Source organism: Tuber melanosporum (assembly GCF_000151645.1).
Source record: "Tuber melanosporum whole genome shotgun sequence assembly, scaffold_10, strain Mel28".
NCBI classification, from domain to species: Eukaryota; Fungi; Ascomycota; class Pezizomycetes; order Pezizales; family Tuberaceae; genus Tuber; species Tuber melanosporum.
Window position 1 is genome coordinate 420,578 of NW_003299150.1, and position 7,181 is coordinate 427,758.

Genomic DNA, 7,181 nt, shown 5'->3' on the forward strand with positions numbered 1-7,181 from the left:
TTTCTCCATGCCTGCCAAAGCACGGCGATACACAATCTCGGCCTCGTCGTACTTTCCCTGATCGTAGAGTGCGAAAGCCCGGTCAGCAATACCCCCTAAGCTATCCGTCTGATCAGTGCCCAGTATCTTCTGCACGGCTGCCCACATAAACCGGCGCATAATTTCTAATCTCCAGTGCGCCCTCCGAGCTATTATTTGCAGTTGCGGATTTTGCGGCTCAAGTATGATATTCCCTCTCTTGTGGTGAGCGAACCGAACTCTTGGCTTGGGCTAAACTTGTCGTCGCGGTCGTCCAGAAAACAAAACCTCTCACCTATTAGGGAGGCTATTTTTCGATTGCTTCTTCAGAGTGCTCGGGTCGGCGGCCTTGGGCACAATCGGGGGTTGTTCTTGCTAGGGCTCCGACGTTTGGTACAAGTACTATAAATCCTTAGTTCTAGCATTTGTTCCTGGGGACGCTTGCTCGGACCCAGATTGCTCTCAACGCAGGGGGCACACTTACTCAGTTCGTACACCTATTCTTTGACTTGTACTGTTTTCCTTTCTTTCTTTCCGACCTTGGTGATAGTTTTTCACTTGAACCGGGAGACTAATTTGCTTTCAGCACACCAACACCTGTCAGATACGAGTGGGATCTGCATCAATAGTGAGGGTCAAACCTAAGGAAGGATGTAAAGAATAATCCGATATATTTCGGATACAATGATAAAAGGGGCGAGAGTTCTGGTAATGTGCTTAGTGGAGATGAAAATCGTTGGGCAGGATGAAGGTACACCGCGATCTGCGCGTTAAGCTGAGGCTCGGAGGTGAAGTGCACCCATCAAAACCAATCACGTGGTTCTGCGCCCATTCTTCTGATGGGCTACCGGTATCGGCAAAGTTACTCGAGTGGCTGGTGTCATCCATTTCAGCCTCAACAAGCGCGTGTAGGGGGACCACCTCTTGGGCTGAGGGTTATCATTTTACTTGTACCAATAAGCATTAGCGACTGTCCCACAACCAGACAGTGAGTTATGAAGTTCGCGGTAGACTCGATACAGGATATAGAATTCATTAATAACTTAAATGACAATTTGGGGGAAACCGTAGGCCCGCAAAAAATGGGCCAATATTACAAGGTAACCCAGTCATATCAAGTATGATAGACCGGACAGACGAATTGTTTTCGCGGGTAAACCCCACACTCGCGGTCAGGTCGCTTGCTTTCAAACACAGGCAACCGATATCCTATATGATACTGTACCGCTGACCGTAAACTCTCGATAAATTCACTATCGTATTGCATGATAGATCAGTGGCTTGGCACCAATATAGCGGGGTCTACGCGATGGGAATTACAAGTACTGTACTGTACAGTACTTGTACCGTACTAAGCCACAACAAGGTAAGCCAAGGAGATTAAAAGAATTGCAAATACCGGTTAATAAGATCAATCAAGTTCCGTTGACCTAAGCTATGATGCTTGTATATCGCGCCCGGGAAGCACTATTCCCTCTCGGGGTGCTTTGACTGAGATTGCTGAGAACAGCGATGATGGATTTATCGAGAGTTTACGGTAGTCGGATGATAGTGGTATTACGGTACTCGGGTGAAAGTATCATACGGGTAGAGTACGCTTTGAGAAGTCAACCGCAATTCTGAGAGTTCAGCTGGTGCTTAATGTTATTGACCAGAGGTGCATTCATATTACCACGGCAACCAATTTCCCTATGATAAGCCACTTATGAGCGCTTGAGCACCGCGACAACCTTTTAGCGTTGCAAATTGGGAACATAAAAATAACTTGTTCGTGCTCGTACAAGTACCGTACCATACAAGTGCCAGGGATATCAAGCCTCTTGTCCGCTATTTTCCTGACCCCAAATTTCGCCTTCCTGTTTAGGAAGGTGGAGTGGGGTAAAACTCTACGAAATGCCTCACGATCCCGCTTCCTCACTGAACTTGATAGCTTCATAGGCTTGGACACTCAAAACTCATTGTGAGGCTCAACGAAATACACGCTCTCTGGTACTGGGCTTTGCTCCTGTTCACCAGACTGTGGTTCACCGCCTTTTTCCTCCCTCCATGGTGGCCATTTCGGCTAAGCTGTGTGAGGTTTCGAATACTTCCCTGCCTTTCTTGGGTTTTTACTCGGTCAGGTTTGCTACTCTACCAATATCTGGGTTACTCGGCAATGTGTGGTTGGTATTGCACTGCCTCTGGTCATGCTCCTGTCCGACCAGCCATAAGCGATCTCTCCTCTGGAGGCCGACACGTCCGGGTTGGTTACCTTCACTACACAAAACGAACAGATCATGGTTCTCCCCTATATTCCTAGCTGCTCGCCAAGGCTGGACTGGCTGAAAAATGGGGAATATGTTTTATCAAGGTGGTTTCTTTTGTTGGGTTTCCTTTGTTTTTCCTTTTTCAAGAGAATACGGTGTGGGTTTTCTTGTTGGCTCCTGCTGGTCCTGTTTTGTGCTTTTTTTGTTTCGTGCAGAAGGAGCTTTCATGGGAGCGGACGTGTGGTTGGTCCCATACCAGAGGGACTTGGGCTGGCTTGTTTTCCCCTAGGCCTATGGAGGAGGTTTTTGACCAGCATGTCTAAGGACTAAATCGGGGGTGTGGGGCGGTTATTGCAGAGGTGCCCTTGTATCTAGGATACATGCTTTAGCCGAGCTGTGCTCTTATAGTGGAGGTTTGCACCTATAAGCAAATAGATTCTAGGATTTAACAAAAAAAAAAAAAAACAAGTGCCAGGGATATTGTTTTCGCACGGTTAACCTCGCTTCCTTGTTCGTGAGCTCATGGCTTATAAATTAAATTAAAATTTTTTTTTTTGAGAACGCACGCTGGTGCTTAACCCCGATGATAACGAGACCAAAGAAATATTATGATGCGGAGCCATGTTTTTCACCCCGAGTCGAAGACGGGAAAATAATTCTCTTGTATCATCTGAAATTGTCGAGAACGTAGGGAATAAACTTGGCGAAAATATTCCAAAGCCTTCAACAGTGCCAAGATCATGTTTGAACCCCGCCCGAAAAAGTCACCTTCCACCAACCCCACCCTTCTCCAAGAAACCAGCCAACCCTGCGAGAAGGGGTAGAAACATAAGATGTGAGCATTTGGAGCGAGTATTGCTAATTGCACAGTACAAATGTATCATTTGTGCTTCCCTAGGCTTAACAAGCGTTTGCCAGATTTCAATCGCCGAGGTTTTCGGACTACTATCCTATACCAACGTGGCCGGAGAGGGTGCAAGACTATAGGCGTACTCGAGTGCGAGTAGTATTTGTACCAGAGCCACCAATCTAGCTGGGATAAGATCAAGCTTTTTAAAGGGTGACAACTTCTGAAACGGTGAAACAACCACAAAACAAGACAATGAAAAGGCGAAACCGCGACAATTAGTACGGTGGGGCATCGCAGAAGACGCCGATTTTCAGCGCACAACTTTAGGATAAGTGGGGAAGCTCCCTTATTCCCCATTCAACCCCCTCGCCCTCCCAACTAGACAGTAAAGACAGGACCATATATGAATCGCAATAAAAGCATCCTTTTATCTTTCGATCAATCACCATAGATATCCACTCACCCATGCTAATAAGAAAATGACATGTTTCATAAAGACATCCATTGTCAGTAGCCTCCGGACAGTAACCGCTGCGTCCCTGATAACTATCCCCTCCTGCTTCCGACAAATTCATCTTTTCCTTCCACGGATGCGTTAATCCGAACCGCATCTCCAAAACCTCTATCCGAACAAGCGAAACAATGATCCGAGTACCCGAGCATGCCGAGCGCGATCTGCGATTCCCAACAAACCGGTTAACCCCGCGTGCCCCCGTACGAAAGTATTTAGGAATAGTCTGCTAGAATTGACTATTTATTTACAGGGAGAACCTGATACTCGAGTAGCCCATATTCGAGTACTGTCTTCCTCTGAGCAAAGCAATACCCAGACTAATCCCAATGGCATTGACTATTCCTTGACTTGTCCAGGAATTCGGGTGAAGCGTTACTGTCCCCAAAAGCTACTTTAAAGGTCTTTTACAATTGGCATTCCTCGCTCGGGCTTAATGTTCTCGCCTTGTCAATATTAACTCACTTTTTTTTTAAATTTTGTCCCTCTTTGTCGTTCCATGGAAATTATAGTCAGTTACTGCGAACTCTAATTTTCAATACTTTCGGACCTTTCGCGCATTCTGGCCAAAAAAAATATTTTAAAATCACATATCCCCCAGCCATAGCCTAACGAAAAAGACCCCCAATGATAGGAGAAAGAACAGGAACGCAGGGAATCGCAAGCGACGGCCCTGGAAGGTGGTGGACTATGTCGTTTGAGGATGTACGAGTGATGTCTTATGATCCCCGAGCCCCTATATCTATTCTTAAAACCTAACAAGCAACTGGAATGAATGAACTGGGTAGGAGACTTGAGGTTTGGACCACCGAAAATGCCTTCTTCTGGAATAGATTATAGGGTTTTATCTGCCACCTCAGAAAATAATGACTTCGGGCACATCCAACGGTCCGGGGCAGGATAACATGAGTAGTGAGAGTAACAGTCAAATGGAAGGCTAATCGTGCGCAGGGGAAACCGGCGGTGGAGGAAGCACGATTTTTGCACACAAGTGGATCTTGTGGTCTAAGAGAACCGTGCTCAAGAAAGACTCAGAGAGAAAGGGAGGAACCCAGCACTGCTAAATACAAGTTGTGGTGGTCGAGTCCACCAGTGTGTATTACCCAAAACAGTTCTCCTGGGGCATCAGACCTCATTGTGCCCTAGCCGAATACTAATTTTCCGAAGCCCAAAACATGTACATTGAATAATATCTATTATGGAATGAAAGAAGGAAAAACACTGCTAAACTCTAAAGTAATCTAACATGCGCCGACCGCAGCTGCATCCTGCAGTTTGTGGTATGGTAATATTGTTCCACTGGGGGAGGCGTCGGTGAAAGGATCGCTGCCCTAGTCGCTCGGGATGGTTGGAACCGATATATCCCATTTCAAGGCAGGCAGCCTCCGTGGATGGCCCTGCCTAGGAACGCCTGCCATCGAGGTTTCCAACATCCAAATTCCAAGTCCAGGCAGGTGAGTCCTCTCGTTTACTGGGTGGTTTCCGCCCAGATCGATTGTTGAAAATGCTGTGAAAGGCTGATCCATTCCTCCTTAGAGTACTCGATATACGATTTGTATGCGTCTGACCGCCATCGTCCAAGTATCTGGATTTGGGGTTCTGGGATTCCAACCTTGGCAGCCCAGGTTGCTGCTCCTCTTCTAAAGCTATGCCCATTCCAGGCTGCTCATCCTAGGCCGCTAGCTATTGCGAGTTGTTGTAGCTTTTGTATCATATATTCTCGTGTGAAAGGTTGTTGTTCTCGCTGACCGATACAGAATAGGGGAGCATGTGGGGGCCGGTGGGCATCCCTTTGGATCAGATTTTGCATAGCGATGACTGGGCATCCTATGTCATCAGTAGCCACGATTGTCAACTGGATTCCATGCCTAAATGGGTCTCTTTTAGAAGCTGGTAAGGTTAATTTCATGGACTCTCCACCAATAGCCAAACATATAATATTTTTGGTTAGGAACCAGTTCCGGAAGGCTGGGCCCAAGTCAAAGTCAATCTGCCCGTAAGTAAACTGCCCAACCATGAGGAAGCCAGCAAATGCAAGTGCGAAGGCTACTCCGATAACCACATTATTATAGTACCATTGCTCTAGCTGGTTCAATATAACGATTAGGGCAGGGCGAGTAAGCGGTGTTGGTTCCCGGAGCTGTGGTTCTTGGTGGTCACGCTTAATCCCTTGCAGTGTGTGCTCTAAGCATGGGTCTGTGAATGCCGTGCATTCAATTTCTAAGTCGAGTTGGTAGGACTTTATACCACAGAGGTATAGCTTCATAGTTTTCACCTTAACAGTACTGGCTAATGTAAATAGCCATTCAATAAGCCAAATTACTTTGGCGGGGTAGCAGGAACCATTCTCGTGCCGGTAGTGGGAAAGTTTGCACAGAATAGGGCAAAGCGGGACCTGGGTATACTGTAATTTTATCTGGTTGCTGGTGCTAGCCCCCGCCAGAGATAGTATGCTGCTATCTGTGAGAGTCCTGTTTGCTGTATGTCAAGAACCCACGATCCCGGAGGTTGGAGGTGGGATGTATTAACTGTGGGGCTGGGTTAGTTATTCTCTCATGGTCGAAGCGTGAGAGTGCATCTGCGAGAGCATTCTCATTTGTGGGAATCCATCTGGCCTCAATCTCTAGGTCGTAATCAGTGGCTAGCAGTAGGCAGCGGCGTAATACGTTCATTGAAGCTCCCCGAATAGTTTGATTGTCCAAGGCATGAACGACTGCTTGGTTGTCGATATGCATGATGACTTTTGTCCCTTGCCATCGTCTCCCCAAGTATAGTAGGGCTTGTTCAACCGCCCTCATCCCTTTTGTGTTAATGTGCCCATTCAATTGGCGCAAGTATCGGGGAATTGGGATAGAAAATGCTGCTCCGGGTAGTGGTTCTCGCTGCCTATTTAGGATAGTACCCTGCTTTCTCTCATCTATTACAGAGTGACGGTAGTCGATATAGAATGCCTCTAACCCTTTCACGCCAGCAGTATCTGACCAAAGCGAAATAGTTTCTCTCTCCTGCCTTGATTGACCGCTCCAGTTCCATCCCAAGAGCGCCTAGCCACCATTTCAGGTCCTTATTGCCCTCGCTAGATATCCGTCTTCGACGTTGTCCTCCTCTTGCTGGAAAGTATATCTGCATGTTGTATAGTCGGCGCAAGAAGGTTCTGCCAAGTGGAGTAACAATGCAAACGAAATTGAGATATCCGGTAAGCACCTGGACTTCAGCTAGGGTGAGCGCATCCTTATTGAGTGCAGCTGTAACGAGATTCTTTGCCTTTACTAACTTAGCGGTTGGTAGGCGGATGACCATTCTCGCGGTGTCGAGTTCCAGTCCCCCGAAGCTGGCAACTGTTCCCTCCTTGCTCTTGGCTTCCTTAATCGATAGGCCTACCTCACTGCAGATTTCCACAAACTTGCTACCATATTGAGGAGGGTCTTCCGTGACTGGGAGAACTATAAGGAAGTCGTCTAGATAATGTATTACTTGTGCATGCATTCCCTGGCTCTTCAAGTGGGAGGCCAGGATCCAATGAAACACCTCTGCGAAGAGGTTAAAAAGGTAGGGG